The sequence below is a fragment of the Jatropha curcas genome, chromosome 9, assembly GCF_041381405.1.
Source record: "Jatropha curcas cultivar XTBG-Jc1 chromosome 9, XTBG_Jcur_1.0, whole genome shotgun sequence".
Classification (NCBI taxonomy): domain Eukaryota; kingdom Viridiplantae; phylum Streptophyta; class Magnoliopsida; order Malpighiales; family Euphorbiaceae; genus Jatropha; species Jatropha curcas.
The window spans coordinates 14,401,818-14,421,417 of record NC_143159.1 but is presented as its reverse complement, the minus strand read 5'-3'; the positions used below and the strand labels follow the sequence as shown (position 1 = coordinate 14,421,417).

General features: G+C 34.2%; 1 pseudogene; it reads right to left on the bottom strand.

Annotated features, from left to right (window-relative positions):
* Nucleotides 1-356: 356 nt before the first annotated feature.
* On the bottom strand, nt 357-1,100 carry LOC149493680 (uncharacterized; annotated as a pseudogene).
* Nucleotides 1,101-19,600: the final 18,500 nt, after the last annotated feature.

Here is a 19,600-nt window from a genome sequence, read left to right as displayed (position 1 = left end):
ACTAAATAAGTTGCTTCAAACATATTTACCAAGCTTCTAATAAAACTTAAGTGAGAACTCCATCAACTATCAACACCCATTTTTATGGTACTAATTTGATTTAACCCTTAACCAGTTTAAAGTTCATCATTCGTAATCAATTTCTCAAGTTCAACATTTCGGGTAGGTTGCACTTGCTGATGCCTTTTAGAAGAGGAAGTAGCAACATTGGTAATGAGAGTTAATTTAGAAAAAAATTAATGAACTAAAATTATCTATCCAGATGCTGCAATCAATGTTAATGGGAGTTGATGAGCAAAATAATATATGTAATAGGCATATGGACATTCACTCAAAAATAAAGCTTATAGTCCAAATCATTCCCCACGCATATTACTAGCTCCATCATAACTTTGACCTTGAAACTTTTTATTCAAGTTGTGCCTTGTAAGGACATCTAAAATTTCATTTTCAAAGTTAAAACAATAGTATCAAGGAAATGAACTAATTCAAAAAAAAAAAAAAAAGAAATGCTATCGTGCATAGCCACCTTTATTAATAAATGTCAACGCAATGGCCGATTGCCCCATTTTTTTATTCATCACAAGCCTCATCAACAAAAATGTAAAATTTTTTTATAATCAATATCATCATGTATTGCATCTAGAACCTTATTAGATATGATATGTAAAATTTCTTTGTGAACTTTGGGCTAAATATAAGATGCATTTTGAGGAGCATTTTCAAAAATCACTGCTTCCACCTTATCATTATAAGAACCCAAAAGTTTAATAAGTTCAATGAAGTTCCCCCTATTTTTTGAATTGGAACTTTCGTCATGACCTCTTAGAGCATAAGCCTGGAATGTTATCTATTTAACAGCATCACATCAAACTTATGCACAAGTTTTTCTTTTTCCATCCTTTACTTCTTTCCCATGAATTGAATCCCTCAACTGTATATGTAGAATAGCCAGGATATCCATCAAGTTTGTTAAAAAGATAGCAAAGAAGATGAAAAGTTGTATCTTTAGTTGGTGAATATTCCAACCATTCAGGAAATAGTTTGAACTATGGAGCTTGAAAGCAATGCTGATTCTTATCAAGGAGATATGTTGACATAATAAATTGATAAGGTCTAGCTTTCCAATTTCATCTTATTGGTTGGTAGGATAATCCCATATATTTGGACGTTTTCTAGGATCACGTTCCAAAAGAAGAAAGGTCAATTCCTTGTAATTTAATTTGCAGAGCTTTAGATGGACGACATTAAGAAATTGAATTCTCATTAAGAATTGGCTCTTATTCAAAAAATTAAATTAGAATTCTTTTCAGAAGATCGGTCACTTTAAATTGGAATTGAAAATGTAGCTTCCAAATTTAAAGTTTGAGAACCTCTTTTGTAAAAATATGCATCAATGGTTTTATTCTTGTCCATGAAGTTAGCTTGTTAAATTTTCTAACCTGAATTTATTTAAAGAAATGATTAATAACATATATATGCTAGCTTTCTTAGATTTAACATCATATCAATTTACACATAACAAGCTCAATACGGTCAATTTATAATAGGATTCATATCAATTTATACTATTTACTAATAATTTCTAGAAAAAAAATTGAAGGAGAGACAAATACCTTATCATAGATTACTTTATCTTAATTTACTCAATCCAACAATTTTCAATGCCTTCTTTCCATTTTCAACATAACTAGCTGCATTCTAAATCCCATTATTCTAAAACCTGGGCTAGACTGACTGCCGGGAACGAACTGTGGTCCGGATTTGATAATAAAATCGCAAGCTTCAAAAATCGGTATAAATCGTTGAACCAGGCTAATAATTAATACGGTTTGATTCAAATTCTAGGTTTTTTTTTTTTTTTTTTTTTTTTAAAATATGGGCCTCTTAAAAGTTGGACCTACCGAGCTTTTAGTTTTTAACCCTCTTTATTTCTAAGCCCAAATTCTTAATTTACTAATCAAAACAACTAAATTATCCGACTTTAAAGCCAAATGTGAAAAATAATATTATACTTTATGTCAATTAATTATTTTTTTTTGTTTAGTATTGAATTTAGTCATGTTTTTATTCTTTTTGTTTAAAATTATTTACTAACCTTTTTATTCTTTTTGTAAGGCTAAATTTGAGACTATTTTTATTTGATATCAAAATTTTCAATTCTTACCTATATTTTCAATTGTATTTAATAAATATATTTAAAAATATTATATATAAAAATATGGTTGAATCGTATTGAATCTGGTTGAACCTTCCAGCTCAGTGAGCCTCTACCTTGATCGGTTCACTGACCAATCTAGTTCTTAAAACACTACTAAAATCAATAAATATTAATTTTTAATTCAAAATTCAATAATTTATCAGCTGGTTAATATACTACATATTTAAAAGAGTATAGCATCATGCAAGAAATTTATTTGTCTAAATTTGTAATACAAATTAAAGAAAAATCATGATTCATGAATTTAAAAATTAATAAATGTACGTGAATAAAGAGTAAACAACTTTGTCTAAGTAAATCAGATATTTTTTTATTATCATTATAGTTAATGCTTTTGTAAGTATTATATATATTGTTTTTTTTATTCAGCCAACTATAATAAAAATCAATTGAAGAACTTTTGATTTAGATTTTGACTTTAAAGAATTAAATCAAATTTGATTGTCAAATTTTATCTAATAATTAAATTCAAATATATAATGGTTTAAATATAAAAACAAAAAACCACATAATTCTAAAGTTTGCTAGCAATTATAACACCTTAATCCCGAAAGGCTAGGTAATAAATATTACATTCTGTGCCAAAGACACTATACTAAAATACTGAAATCAAGCCATAATTAAACATCCTATGATCATATATGCTTTAAAGTTATCACATGCTAGCAAGCCCTAATTACTAAAAAAATATATAGAAATTTCCGACATAAAAACTGCAAGAGTTTCTCCTACAGACTGGACATAACTAAAAACCTGTAAAAGAAGATAGCACTTTTATAATCATATATCATCTCAATGCCCAAACTGAAAAGAGTCTCAACACCATCAAGATATCATCATCTTTCAACATTTTTATTCACAATCATGCTAAGTCATCTAATCAAACATAAGAGTTCCAAAGACATGCTATCATACTTCTAGTCTTAGTACAAAATTTTCTTTTTAATTAAATTCAAGGCTCCAAAGTCAAGTTCCATGCCATAAATGTAACACCCTCCGCCGAGTCCCGTGAGACCCGACGACGGATGCCACATTCGGTGTCGGAGACACCGTCCTAACTGAACATACAAATCATTAAATAAGATTATGAATTAGAAGTAATTGAGTATTCACAAGTGTAGCGAGTAATTTTTTTTTTATAGATAATCATTTTATTTCGTTTTCATCTCTCTTTTTTTTTTTTGAAAAATAGATTGGGAAAAATCATATATAAATACTGTAAGAATTTCCCTTTTAAAAAACTGAGCTCGCCAAACATGTGAATACAAAACACTCCCAATTAAACTCCAAACTCCCAACATCTCCACATAATCATCATAACACAACAACACTTCTATATTTTCATAATTATATAAATCCTCAATAGCAGTTTAATATTCATCAATTAATTGCATTCAGTATATATATCAAGTCTTAATAAACTAATCATACCAACTCTCTTGAAATATTTTATATTCAATCATTTAATGAATCTTATGCTTATCTCCGAATATAGACACCAACATAATTGCTAATTACATGCTTAAGTTATAATTCAAATAATACAACCTCCGAAAATAGAATACTTATACATGCCATAATTCTTAATTACATAAATCTCAATCTACTACTCCCACAATAGTCACTTCTGCCCTGATGCTACTCTTCTAGTCTTCAAGCAGCAACCACAGTCTTTAACCTGCACGTGATAAAAATCAACGCGCTGAGTATAAAACTCAGTGGTGCTCATAATTCACATACTTACTAAAGTTGTGATGACAACTTACTTAAAACACAAATGACATAAAATCATTAAATTTCAACATACATGTACATTTATAGCAAAAGAAATATCAAATAAACTATTAATTAATAACATAAAGAATTTAATTCTTTCAACTCATAAATTCATTACTTGCACATTTATTATACCAATACATATACTATTTATGTTTAAAACCATGTACCGGAATATCATGCTTTGAAAATTCATTTGATAACATAATCATTAATTTCCAAAGTAAGGTTTACTAAAATAATATGATCTCATTCGTTTAATTCAAATACTTTGAAAGTAATAAGACGATTATAAATGCAAATATGTTAATTCTTTAGTTAAGGCTCGTACTAATACAGAATGAACATAAGCAGATTTGATCGTGGCCTATGAAAGCACCACCGTGGCCTATAAAAGCACCACCCCCATCACACAATCGTGGCCTATGAAAGCACCACCGTGGCCTATGAAAGCACCACCGTGGCCTATGAAAGCACCACCCCCATCACACAAATAAGCACGTCCGCCTATTTATAAGGGCTGATAACCCTAGCATATGATCATAGCTTCACATAACAAAATCAATCTCATCATACCACGTTTCAATCATGCATAGTAGAGCCCAAATCAAAATCATTCTTTCACAAAAGCAATAATTCTTAATCAAAACCTCTTCATTACTTAATACCCATCATTTCAAATTTCTCAACTTACAACTTACAAAAATTACCACATTCTTCAAAGGAGATATTGAAAAAATATATATAGATATATATACTTAATATCGGAAAATTTCTCATAAATTCCTTTTCTTTTAAAACTTTCTTAACATCATAATGAAATTTATCATAAGAAACTTCTTATCATAAAAAAATCATACTTTACTTATGAAAAATTCAAAGCACATACACCTTAAATACCCATTTTTTTTAAACTCTAAACATATGAAAGTTATCAAAATAATCATACTTATGTCATAGATATGTAGATAGCATACCATACAAAAAAAAAAAAAAAAATTAAGTAAGCCTTACCACCCTAGAGTGGTTTGGCCTCTTAATGAAAACCAAGGGGAAGAATTTCCTTCTCCAACCAAGCATACTAACATAACTCTTATGCACCAAGGTATCCATTTCTATCCTCATCATGCATTATCTAATTCCACACTTTATCCCAAAATTTCCAACAATTTTTCCCATTTATATCCATTTACACATATCCACAATACCACTTTTCAACCTTATATCTTATTTTTGTCAAATCAATCCTCAAACATACAAATAATCAAGAGAACCTCATCACACATGATTCATACATACATTTATCCAAATAAACCTATGAGTCAAGGCATAGGAAATTTCCAGCATTAAAATATCCTTGACCTTTGCTGTATTTTTAAGACATAACTTGAGTTATAGGTCTCCAAATTGAACAAAATTAGATTCATTAGAACGCTAAGACAAAAGGCTACAACTGTTATGAAGGGACCACAGCCCAGTTCAATGTGTAAGATGGTAAACAGAAGCTAGGAACACAGACCAACAGTCCAAACCCGATTCAGCAGAACTATGTCCAATGTTTATTACATTCCTACTTCACCAAACACTCAAATTAAACCAATCCAGAACCAGGCCAGTCTCAAGACACAGGGTAACAACTTTCATGAAGACCTCAGAACTAAATCTTGTCATTATAGTGGTCAAAATGGGCACTCAATTCAGTGATGCATGTGGCCCGACATAACAGAGTCAGTTTAGGTATTTCAGCCATAAGTTGAGCTATGTATCTCCCAATGGGACAAAAGAGGATGGGTTGGAAAGCTAAGAAGTAGACCTACAACTTTCATGAAGGACTCAGACACAAATGGAAAATAGAAATGGTCGAAAACTAGTCCTTAATCTCACCCAATAAAACTTTTTCCAAAATTCAGCTTACTTTAACCATGAAAAAAAACATGAACAACTACAAGGTAGAAATTTCTACCACATACTAAATACTAATCAAACATCACCCAAGAGCATGTTATTGCAACCAAAGTTCAACAAATCAATCATTTCATACCAAAATCCCAAAATACATGTATGATAACATAAATGCACAAAATCAAAAATTCAAGTAAGGTAAGTGTGTTTATGAACACTAACCTTAAAAATAAGCTTTAGCAAGCTTAAATTAAAGCTTTCTAAGCTCTAACTTTGCCTTTACTCCATGGTAGAGGTTTCCCCAACCTTTGGCTTAAGTAGAGAATCTCCAAATTTCTTGAAACTAATCACCACAAATCACTTCTCAAGCTTAATTCTCTAAGATTAATTACTTAAATCAAGTTGGGTGAGTTTAATTTGGTGGATTTAACAAGTAAGAAGTGAAGAAAAACAAAGAAGAGAAGAAGAAGAGGACGTGGCGTTGAAGAGAAGAAGAAGAAGAGAAAAAGTGGTTGCTCAATAATTGAAGTTGACCTTATAAAGTGATCAAAGGGTATTTTGGTCTTTTCCCCATAATTGGATGGCTAAGATTAAGCTCATCTAATGGCTAAAAATATTCTCCAATTCAATTCCTTCACAATATTATTTATCTCCACAAATTTCTCAAATTACTCCATAAAAATTATTTCTCAAATTTCCTTAATTAATAAAGCATCATAATTCACTATTCACTAATTATCTAAATTCTCCAAAAATATTCATTACTTACTTTCTACCCATAAAAATCATGCATACATACTCCAAAAATATTAAAGAAAATATAAAACATATATAGTAATTTTTCTGGACCAAAATCATACCGACTCCCGGACCGGTAGTACTATTCACAGACCGGTGGTACTATTCATAGATTGGTAAATCACTACCCATTCATAGTTAATCATACTCAATATCTTCCTCGGATCTAAATAAAATATTATCCCCCTTTCTGTAGCACCATTCATGACCCAATAAAATAATATTATTTTAAGATTCGAAAATTTTGGGGCGTTCCAATAAATCTAAATACATAATATTAATACCGGAAGAACTTAAACTAGCAAAATGAAATCTTCAACTTTGGTGCAGGATCTTGCTTCAGACCAACAATCTTTACATCTACAACCTGTGAAGGACTAATAAAATATCCTAATTGTTCTCATAAATCCCAAGATAAGAGAGAATATCATACATAGATATTCCAAGCAAACGAAAAGTAAAGTCCTTCGTTTAGCATTTAGAAAGAGTTTTCTATAATAGAAAAACCATTAAGTGTATTAAAACATATCCATAAAGGTCAAATACAAGTCTAATGTGAAACCGAACATTCATAGGAATTCTTTAACTTATATGCATTTTACTCATTCAAATCATGATACTTTATGATTTCTTAATAAAAAACAATATAACACAAGGTCTTGGCATTTATTGTAATACAAGCTTTAAGCATTAATCATTTTATTAATTTGGCCCCTATAAACACTTAGTTGGATCAATGAAGTAGATAAAGGAATAGAGATAGAAACAGAGGGCTCAAAAGCCTTATAGAAATAGTAGAGCTTATCAGCTCAATCACAGGGCACCAAGTGTCATATATCATAATTACCTTGGATATCCATATAGCTGTGCTGTAATAATATTTTATGGCATGGTACACCTTTATCTTACTACCGACATCCACCAAGTTTACTAGGGCCTTAAAGTTACGTTTTCTCATTACACATGCAAATCATTTCATGAGACTTTAATTCTCATAATCATGTCATAAGGTCATACTTATGATTCAAGCATTTAAATCTCATATACATGTTATCAACGAATCAAGCTTGCATAATTCTCGTAAACCAATCTTAACAAACCAATTCTCATTTAATGTGATATTACTTATACTCATATAATTTGCTCATATTCATGCAACTACCACACAGTGATAACTAGGGAAATAACTCAATTATTTGCATGAAATCATACTCATAAGTTCATTCATAGCATTCTTTATCATAACTAGTATGCTTTTGAAGGAATGGAAAAACATAAACTCATATATTGGCTATAAAGCTTCTTTAATCCGCATACATTAAAAATCTCACTTTCAAGTAGCTAAGGTTTAAGAAGCACTTACCAAAATCATGATTTTTATAGTAGTAAGCATTATCCAATTCAAAAGCACATGTTCTAGGATTTCTCTTTCATTCAACCAAATTCAATTACAAGAAACTCAAGTTTTCCTTAAACTTAAAATCACCAATAGACATAAGTTCTATCACTTGTAGGAAATTCAAGGAAGTAATTTATTCAAGGAAAAAAGGTCAAATTGTTCAAGTTAAGTCCCCATAAACATTCGGCCAAGATGCCATGAATTTAGAAAAATTCTATTTTCCTTAGTTTTGTCAAAAAATACTCTTTAAGTCCATCAATCTTCACATTTTGAAAGTGTTCATTAAGTCTAGAAAATTTATGTTCAAGTTATTCAATTTTTCGTCATATAAAGTCCCAAACTTCTTCAAAGGCATTTATTATTTAGTCTTAGAATCCATTTCCATGTCAATTAAAGGTTGTTAACGCTTGATTTTTACTCTTATGCTTGATGATGAAAATCCTTCGTTTCTCTAATTAATTAGCGTTAGAAATTTTTTGGATTGCATGGTTTATATTTTTTCTACATATATTGGGCTATATTTTATAATTGAATTTTGGATTAGGTTAAGAATATATTTAAAGCCTAAAAATATTTAGTAAAAATCCATCAATTATTAGTGATAGCCCAAAAAGATAAAATCCAAAAATAATTAGTAATTACTCTAAAACAATTAGTAATTATTTGAGAATAAATAAAAGAGAGTTGTAGAAAAAAGAAGGAAGAGATAAGGATTGAGGAGAGAAGAAGAGTCCAAGGGGAGTGAAAAGGGGGAAAAACTAGCAAAATAAAAAACACAACACGTTAAATAAGAGGGAGAGAAAGTGAAAATAAAAAAGGGGGAGAAGAGAGAGGGAAAAAGGGCAGGAAAAAAAAGAAAAACAGCAGGTAAAAGAAAAGAGCAGAAAACGTAAATAGCAAGAAAGAAACGAAGAAAAGAGATGAACTCCTAGATACGAATAAGAGGATAATATCTTGGACGACAAATCAACAAAAATTAATTCAAGAATCGAAGAAGGTAAAGAAAATATTCTTGAACTGAGAGCATTAATACATCTGAAACTCATGCTGTTTTGTTGTTCTTATATATGATTAATTGATAACTCTCTTTTTCTAGTTAAAGATAGTTACTATTTATAGTCTATACCTTATAAGTGTTTAGATTTTGAGTTCTCAAACTCAACAATCTAATCTAAACTAGAGGTATTTGATTTTCCTAAATACTTTTGAAAGAGTTCATTAATGTTGTTTTATTTTTTGGTTTAAATCTGATTTCTATTGAAGTAATTGGTTAAACATAATTTTATATTATGAATGAGGAATCTGTTGTTTTATGGCTCATTTGAGTGATATTTGTCTATAAAAATGTTGGAATCTCGATCTTGCTTATATCATATACAGACTGATATGCAAGAGGCTTAGGCACCTGTTGTTAAGCCTTACGTATCAGTAATAATCCTTTACGCACTAGTTGTCCATTCATTTATTAGAGATAGACCAGTACATAAAAGGCTTACACACTTATTGTTAAGGCTTATGTACCAGTAGCAAGTCTTTACGCACCCGTTGATCAAAGACAGCTCACCAATTAATGGTTTTAACTGTCTTCATTGTTTAATTTTTTATTTTATTCATTTTGTTTTATTATATTTCTTTTATTTGTCTTAATTTTGACCTTCCAGATTTATTTATTTATTTTTATTTATTTTATTTTTAGGACTTTAAACAAGCACAGGAGACCATCATGAAGATTTGTTCGATACTGACAGCGGTTTTCGCAAGTGTACGAAATCGCTACAAGTAATATAGAGTGAGAGAGTATCGTATCCACAGGGATTGTTTATCAATTACCAAAATTGTGTTAACCTATTATTATTTAGATGATGATAAAAGAGATTTGCTATAAGGTAAATAAAATTTAAAATAGAAACAGAAGAAATCAAACACAAAAATTCAAGTGAAAAGAAATCAGAGAAGTAGATTACTAGGGAATTTGATTTCACTTAATTCTATCCAGCTTATACTATTAGTTCATTAATCAACTTTAATTGTTCAAGTAGGAGAAACAACCCTAAAATTTCTAACAAGCTCTCCCGATTTATTGTTAGCTATTCTAATCCAGTTTAATTACTTAACTTTTAATAGTGAAATTAAACATAAATCAGATCATTAGGTTTTATGGTTGTTTTATGAGTCCACAACTTAACAATTTATTAACTTATGAAAGCCTCCCTTGAGTCAAACCATATAGCTTCCGCATCAAGTTATTATTCTCAAGTAAATTATTATCTTTTTCATATCAATAACCCTTCTCCCGAATGTAGTTATTGAAATAACTCAATCCAGGGGAAATTTTCTGCCTGGAAGCATTAAGCACAATAATAATTTATAACGAGAACAAAGAAAAACAAATCTAATATTATAGACTGGAATTAAATTAAGTTACATCAAATCCCTAGTATAAGAGTTTAGCTGGACATAGTAATTAAATTAAACTCAATCATGCTTGGAACATTCATCATATTTAAAGACAATAATAAAGGAAAGAAACAAGATGAAGAGTTTAGAATAAAAACTGTATCACAACTATGTTGATGGCTTCCTTGAATCTTGGCACAATTGTTTGATGCTTGAATTCTTTGAGAGAGAGAAAGAATTATGTAAAGAAATTGCCTAAAAAAAAAAAACGAGATCCCTTGCTATGAGAAGTTTCTTTCTTTATATAGAGGTCCTGAAGGCAAGTCTGACTCCTTTTAGGAAATAGAATCCTTATTTAGTGCAAAATCCTTTATAGGAGATCATAACTGTTTAGGCTCTTGATTTCTTCTTGATTAGGACTCCTTTTTCTTCAAGAATAGGTCCAGGTCTTGTTCAGTGTGTTTAGGAAACTCCCTGAAGTCGGTCCATGTGAGAAAGGCTTGATTTGCGTGTTAAATTCACGCTGGTTCCGCCTGGGCAGCACGGGCGTGCTTCATGGCACGGTCTGGGCGTGCTGTAGTTTGGAGGTCTGGCTAGTGAAGCACGGGGCGTGCTAGGTAGCACGGGCTAGTGAAGTACTGAGGCACGGGCGTGCTACATAGCATGGCTTGGGCGTGCTCTTCTCTGGAAGTCTGTCTAGAGATGCCATGGGCGTGCTATGCTTGACACGCCCTGGTCCCATTATAGCACGGCCGTGCCGTTTGACACACCCTGGCCGTGCTCTCTTTTGTCTCTCCTTTGGTTTACTTGGCTTCTAGCACGGGCGTGCCTTCCAGCACGGGCTGGGCGTGCTAGAAGCTGAGTGCCTTGCATTCTAAAGTTCTTTTCTGCGCCAAATTTCTGCAATTTTCTCTTAGATCAAGCGGATTAAAGACCAAGGAAGCTTTTAAACACAATTACACTAAAAGTGATTTAAAATTAAATTAAAGAAGTAAAAACTTACTAAAATTCTAATAAAAACTATATTAAAAACACTATAAAATTTACACTTATCAAAATTCCCCAAACTTAAACCATTGCTTGTCCTCAAGCAACAAAACTAAAGGAAAAATAATTTGACGACACTAGTTTAACATGGTTGGAGATGATTTCCATAATCTTTCATGATATCATGATTAGTAAACAAGTGAATAAACTCAATCGTTCTCCATGCTAATCATACTTAAATTTGACTTTTATTTTTGAATAAAACACATTCATTGAGTAAAATACAAGTTTAAAGAGATTGTCAACACTAATACTTATTCAAATTATGATAAACAGGACATGAATCATCTAAAGCATTTAAAAATAAGACAATTGATAAAAAGTGGCATTCCCATATGCAGAATTAGTCATCCTTTCTCCACGATATAAATGTATACGATTAAAAGATCAGAAGGTCTTTATTTTGGGTTGTAATGGGGCTTTCTTGGTGTAAATTTTTGCTTAATCAAAGAGAGGGATAAAATGTAGACAAAGAGTACAAAAGAATGTATAACTTTCAAGATTCTTTTTTTTTTTTTTTTTTTTTTTAATTGAACTTCTTCTAGTTCTAGGGAGTGTCTTGTTTTGAAACTTTTTTACTAGCTAGAGGCATCTTGGACAAGCTCTTTTCTTAATATTTTGGCACTTTTCTTCCTTGCCCTTTTTCTATTTTTCTTGAATTCTTTTGATTGCTTTTCATGTGCCTCTTTCTTGATTCTTTCTTCTTTTCTTTATTTGCTAGTATTTATTTGATGAATTCTCCCTCTTTTGTTGCTACATTCTAATTAAAAATCGAATCTTTCAATCATAAAATCCTTTGTACTTAGGGTAGGAAATTTGAATTTTGGCTTTAATGGCTTGGTTTATTGAGGGTGAAGAAGAAAATTTTACGGTTTTAAGGCTTCAAAGTGGGTTTCAAAGGTCATATATTTTTGTTTAGGTGGTCTAGGCTACATATAGGTTTCAACAAAAATTGCCTAAATCATCTCTTTCAAAAAGTAAACATTTAAATTTTTTCGCCTCGAAGGGATTTCTAAGTTTTGTTCTAGGAATGCCGGGTTCTTGCAATACTTTAGAGTAAAACACACCTATACATCATAATTCTCATAAAAATCAGTGTTTAAAAATCTAGAAACAAATAATTTAGATCAATGAACATATTTAAATCAAAATTTCAAATTCAAAACTTAAATATGCTAGAATTAAGAATCAATTATGTTTAACACTTATTACTAGACATGAGAACCTTCAAGCTTACTTGTAATCATTCCAACCATGTTAAGCAAAAACAACAAAAGTTTTTAGCTAAAATTCCCTTTAAATTCCCCAAACTTATTGCATTACTTGAAGGAAAGCAGTAAGAAAGAAGAAGAAAAACTTACCAACATTGTATTGAACAATACAATAGAAAGGTGGTGGAAAATGTCTTAGCTAAAAGAGCAACTAAACATGATGAACAAAAACTACTAAAAAGTTATAAAAATTCAAATAACAAACAAACTAAAATGAAAGCAACCAAGACAATGTATTAGAAAAATTAAATAGAAATAAAACAAAAGAAAAGAAGAGTGAGAAATCCGTCAATTCTCCGGTGGTGGAGGTGGCTGTAGAAGCTGGAGGATGGTCTGCAGTTGTCCTTGCATGGTGTCCATCCTAGAATCAAGACTGCCATTCATAATCTCAATGGACTGGAAACGGTCTATGATCATTGTTTCCATTCCACTAAGGCGCGTGTCAAAGAGGTCCATTCGAGACATCATCCTTGCAAGGACTTCATCATTGGACATGTTGGATGTGCCTTGGAATGATGGACCAGCACCGGATGTACCTGCACCAAAAGAAGAGGTAAAAGGTGGAGGATTGTCCTCCTCCATGTTAGCACCATCTGCTGCCTCTGTTCCTGCCTCATCAGTATCGACCTCTGGAGCACCCACTACTCGGTATGTATCGCCGACCTTTTCAACTAATTTCATGTGGATCATAACATCCAAATCTAGTCGGGTGCCACACCCCCCTCCAACACTCTCATGTACTGATCTAGGTGGTTGCCAAACCTGTAAGTATCTAGCAATGCGGGTCACAAAACACCCCATCATTATAGCTCCTTTGTCGGCTCGAGCCACCTTTGCAAATCTCTGGCAGAGCCAATATCCAACATTTAACAAAACCCCATTTTCAATCGCCCACAGAAAATATAATTCATTCAAACCTAACACCCCATCACTTTCACTCCTTCCGAATATAGTGTTGGACAAAAATTTATGAATGTATCGCAAGGAAGGTTTTCTTAATTTGGATGCCTTTGAATATCTAGGATTATAATTTACTTCACCGGTAAATTCTTGCCATGTAGTATATGCATTAAAATCACTAGGCACTTGTATTTGACTGTTTTCTGTGGGAAACCCAAAAATTTGGCTGATCTCATTCACAGACAGTTCAAAATCCTGGCTAGACAGTCGAAACCTAATCTTGCTCGGTGGAGATGTAGGTAAAAACCGAATAAAAGAGGAATAGGAACTCAAAAATTCTAGAGTTAGAGGGGCATAGACTAAGTCCTTCATATCAATAAATTCCCCCCATCCTATTCTCTTAAGAGGGTCTAACACAATATCCCTAAGACCCACTTGCGCTAAGGCAGCCTCATCGATAAATCTATTCGGTAAAATAGGCCGAAGAGATAATTTTGTGTACCTTTCTTGTTGATCGGATAAGGCAAATTCGAATGGAATGGCAGGAGGTGAAGGAGGTTGAGGAGCCGTGGAGGATCGCGTAGTCGAACGCTTCCGAGCAGCAACGGATGATGCGGGTCTGCTACGTTTGTATCTAGGAGGCATTGTTGGATTTGATTATGTGAAAATTTTGGGTGGAGAGTGTTTGATTTGAGAGAAAAGGGAGAAGAAAAGAGAAAGTTTGAGAGAAAGGAGTTGACGGCTAGGGCGTGCGAGATGGAAAAGAGAAGGTTTGGAGGCGTGCTCTTTAAATAGGGGCGCCAATAAATGAGCTGGTCTGATCGTGGCACGGTCGTGCTGATGAGCACGGCCTGGGCGTGCTCCCCTCTGACCTGCAAAACAACAAAAGTGGCGTACCTGGCACGGGCGTGCTACATAGCACGGCTTGGGCGTGCTCTTCTCTGCCTCTCAAGTTCTTTTCGCGCTCGCGCATATGAAAATCGCGCTTGCGTAATTTGCTGGCAAACTTTCTGCCTCTTAAAGGTGCTTTCTCACGCCCGCGCATATGAAGGTCGCGCTCGCGACTTCAGCTCGCGCCCGCGTATAGGAATGTCGCGCTCGCGTATTTGCTGGCAAACTTTCCGCCTCTCAAAGGTGCTTTCTCGCGCCCGTGCATATGAATGTCGCGCTCGCGACTTCAGCTCGCGCCCGTGTATATGGGAGATGCGCTCACGAGTTTGCTGGCAAATCTTCTGACTCTCTTTTCTAATTGTCGCGCTCGCGCTTGTGAATGTCGCGCTCGCGACTTGGGCGTTTTTCTTTGCTGAGACTTGCTTCGTAGTGCGACTTGGGCGTGCCACTTAGCACTGCTAGGGCGTGCTCTCCTCTGACCTTCAAGTGTGTTAATCTCTTTTCTATGGCACGGGCGTGCTGATGGGCACGCATGAGGCGTGCTCTTCTCTGACCTTCAAGTATCAACACCTTGGAAAAAATGCACGGGCGTGCTTCGGGGCACGCCTGGGTGGGCTGGCTTCTCATCTCATGGCACGGGCGTGCCACCCAGCACGGCTAGGGCGTGCTTGGTTCTGGATTTCCACTTTTTCCTACAAAAACTCTTAACTAAACAAAAGAACACTTATGGAGGAAATTTGGGATTTTGACAAATAAAATAGGGAATAAAAATAAATTAATGGACGAAAATTTAATAAAAATAGATGGGTTGTCTCCCATGAGCACTTTTGTTTAACGTCGTTAAGTTCGACGCACTTATCTTAATTTAGGCTAAGCAAGACCAATTGTAGTCTTGATGGGTTCAAAGGTTTCATTATAATAGCTTTTCAAACATTGAGCATTTACCTTGAAACTTCGATTCGACTTACCATCCACTATTTCAATCGCGCCATGAGGAAAGATTTCCTTGATTGTGAATGGTCCAGACCACCTAGAGCGCAACTTACCAGGAAATAGCCGAAGTCTAGAGTTATAGAGCAACACCTGCTGGCCTACCTTTAGATCCCTCATGATAATGCGCTTATCATGCCATTGTTTAGTGCGATCTTTGTATATTTTGGCATTTTCATAAGCGTGAAGGCGCATTTCATCCATCATGTTTAGCTGTAGCAATCGCTTTTGACCAACCTCCTTTGCATTAAAGTTAAAAAATTGAATGGCCCAAAACGCCTTATGTTCTAACTCTACAGGAAGATGACAAGCCTTACCATACACCATGCGATATGGAGACATACCTATAGGCATTTTGAATGCCGTTCTGTAGGCCCATAGAGCATCGTCTAGCTTTTTGGACCAATCCTTTCTCGATTGTCCAACAGTGGTTTCGAGGATCTTTTTGATTTCTCTGTTAGTGACCTCTACTTGTCCACTGGTTTGAGGATGATATGGAGTACCTACACGATGAGTGACACCATATTTTGCAAGAAGGGAGTCTAAATATCTATTACAAAAATGCTTACCTCCGTCCGTGATTATCGCCCTGGGAGTTCCATGCCTTGTAAAAATGTTTTTCTTGATGAAACTCATCACACTTTTGGCATCGTTATTTGGAAGAGCAATAGCTTCTGCCCACTTTGACACATAATCCACCGCCACTAGAATGTATTGATTTGAATATGATGGTGGAAAAGGTCCCATAAAGTCCAGACCCCATACATCGAAGATTTCGACTTCAAGGATGCTGTTCAGGGGCATTTCATGTCTCTTCGAAATGTTACCTAACCTTTGACAACGATCACAAAGACGAACATAGTTATAAGCATCTTTAAAAAGATTAGGCCAATACAAACCACTTTCTAGTATACGCGCAGCTGTCTTGTTTGCTCCAAAGTGGCCTTCACATTCCATTGAATGGCAGAATTTAAGGACACTTTCTATTTCAGTTTCCGGTATACATCTCCTGAAGAGCTGATCACTACAATACTTGAACAAAAATGGCTCCTCCCAATAGTAGAATTTGATATCATGAAAAAATTTTTTTCTTTGTTGGTAAGAAAAATTGGGAGGAGGAATTTTGCAAACAAGATAATTAACAATGTCAGCGTACCAGGGGGGTTGAGCATTTGCCAATAGAAGAAGTTGCTCATGAGGAAAGCTTTCATTGATTTGTAGCTCGCTTGTGTCTTGTTCCCTCAATTCAAGCCTGGAAAGATGGTCAGCAACGAGGTTCTCGGTCCCCTTTTTGTCGCGAATTTCTAGGTCAAATTCTTGCAATAGAAGTACCCAACGAATGAGTCTTGGCTTTGCATCTTTCTTTTCCAGCAAGTATTTGATGGCGGAGTGATCTGTGTAGACTATTGTTTTAGCTCCAATTAGATATGCCCTGAATTTGTCAAAAGCAAAAACAATAGCTAGTAATTCTTTTTCTGTAGTTGCATAGTTTAATTGCGCATCATTCAATGTGCGACTTGCATAATAAATAACATGCAACTTCTTGTCTTTTCTTTGTCCAAGAACAGCTCCTACAGCATGATCACTAGCATCACACATAAGCTCAAAAGGTAAAGTCCAATCTGGTGTAGTGATGATCGGGGCTGAGATTAACTCCTTCTTCAACCTGTTAAAAGCATCTAAACATTCTTTGTCAAAATCAAATGGAACATCTTTAATTAACAAATTGCAAAGAGGTTTAGTGATTTTTGAGAAATCCTTTATGAATCTCCTGTAAATCCCTGCATGCCCAAGAAAACTTCTTATGCCCTTCACTGTGTTAGGGGGAGATAGTTTTTCAATTACCTCAATTTTTGCCTTGTCTACTTCAATCCCCTTTTAAGAGATTTTATGCCCTAGGACAATACCTTCACTAACCATGAAGTGACATTTTTCCCAATTTAACACAAGGTTAGTATCTTCACATCGTTGCATCACTAAAGATAAATTATGAAGGCATGCATCGAAGGAAGAACCAAATACAGAAAAATCATCCATGAATATTTCAATAAATTTTTCCACCATATCAGAAAAGATGGACATCATGCACCTTTGAAAGGTTGCAGGGGCATTGCATAGCCCAAAAGGCATTCTCCTATAGGCAAAAGTGCCATAAGGACAAGTGAAAGTAGTTTTCTCTTGGTCTTCAGGGCCTATAGGTATTTGGAAGTATCCTGAATAGCCATCTAAGAAACAATAAAACGGATAACCTGCAAGTATTTCAAGCATTTGATCAATAAAGGGGAGGGGAAAGTGATCTTTGCGTGTTGCTTTATTTAATTTTCTATAATCTATACACACACGCCAACCTGTGACTGTTCTTGTGGGGATTAATTCATTGTTTTCATTAGAAATAACAGTCATACCTCCCTTCTTTGGAACAACTTGGACAGGACTTACCCAATTACTGTCTGAAATTGGATAAATGATGTCGGCATCTAAGAGTTTAATAATTTCAGCCTTAACTACCTCCTTCATGTTAGGATTCAGTCGCCTTTGGTGCTCGATTGAAGGTTTGTAGTTTTCTTCCATCAAGATTTTATGCATGCACACACTTGGGCTTATTCCTTATAGATCTGAGATAGACCATCCTAATGCTTTCTTGTGCCTTTGTAAAACCTGCAACAACCTTTCCTCTTGATCAAGCGTTAAGTGAGAAGAAATAATAACAGGAAAAGAATGGTTCTCACCTAGAAATGCATGTTTTAAATGAGGTGGAAGTTGTTTCAGTTCATGCTTAGGGAGTTCCTTTTCTTTTTCATTCAAGATGCTTGACTCATTAGCATTATTTTTAACATGCAAAGTGGTTTCCACACATTCATCGACTATGTCAATTCTAAAACAGTCTCCATGATCCATAGGGAGTTTACAAGATTTAAGTACATCAAATACAATCTCTTCCTGTCCAACTCTAAGAGTCAACTTACCCTCATAGACATCTATCAATGCTCTTGCAGTTGCAAGAAAAGGTCTTCCAAGGATTAGAGATCCTTCCCTGTCTTCATCAATATCAAGAATAACAAAATCAACAGGAAAAATGAATGTACCTACCTTTACAAGCACGTCTTCTACAATCCCTCTAGGATATTTAATTGAACGATCTGCTAATTGCAAAGACATCCTTGTTGGTTTGAGCTCTCCCATACCTAGCATCTTAAAAACTTCATAGGACATAAGATTAATGCTAGCACCTAAATCTGCCAAAGCCTTTTCAAAGTCAAGATTACCAATGTTACAAGGGATAGAAAAACTTCCTAGATCTTTTAACTTTGGAGGCAGTTTGTTTTGAATAATTGCACTGCACTCCTCGGTTAACATTACCGTTTCTTGATCATCAATTTTTCGTTTCTTGCTCAATATATCTTTTAGGAATTTAGCATAGCTAGGCATTTGAGCAAGAGCTTCAGCAAAAGGAATATTATTTGAAGCTTCTTAAACACATCCAGAAACTTGAGGAAGCTCTTGTCATCTTGTGCTTTCTTTAATCTTTGTGGAAAGGGAACAGGGAGAACATAGGGTTTTACCTCTTCTTTTTCCTCTAAATCAATGATAGGCACTTTTGATTGTTCTTTTTCCTCCTTTTCTTTCCTCAGTGGTTCATCTAATTGTTTGCCACTCCTTAAGGTGATAGCCTGCAGTTGTTCTTTTGGATTCTTTTCAGTATTGCTAGGTAACGTACCTTAAGGTCGAGATGCCATCATGTTTGTGAACTGTCCTAGCTGAATTTCCAAATTTCTTATTGCAGCCTGCTGGATTTTATGGTTCTCTCTAGTTTCATTCATGAATTCCATGTGTGATTTGGAAAGAGCAGTGAGGAGGTCATCATGAGATTTCTTTTCCGGAGGATGGAAACCAGGTGGTGCATTCAAGGCATTGTTAGGATTACCATATGATAGATTAGGATGATTTCTTAGCCTGTTATCATATGAATTTGAATAAGGATAATTCTTTCTTCCTTGATTCATCACA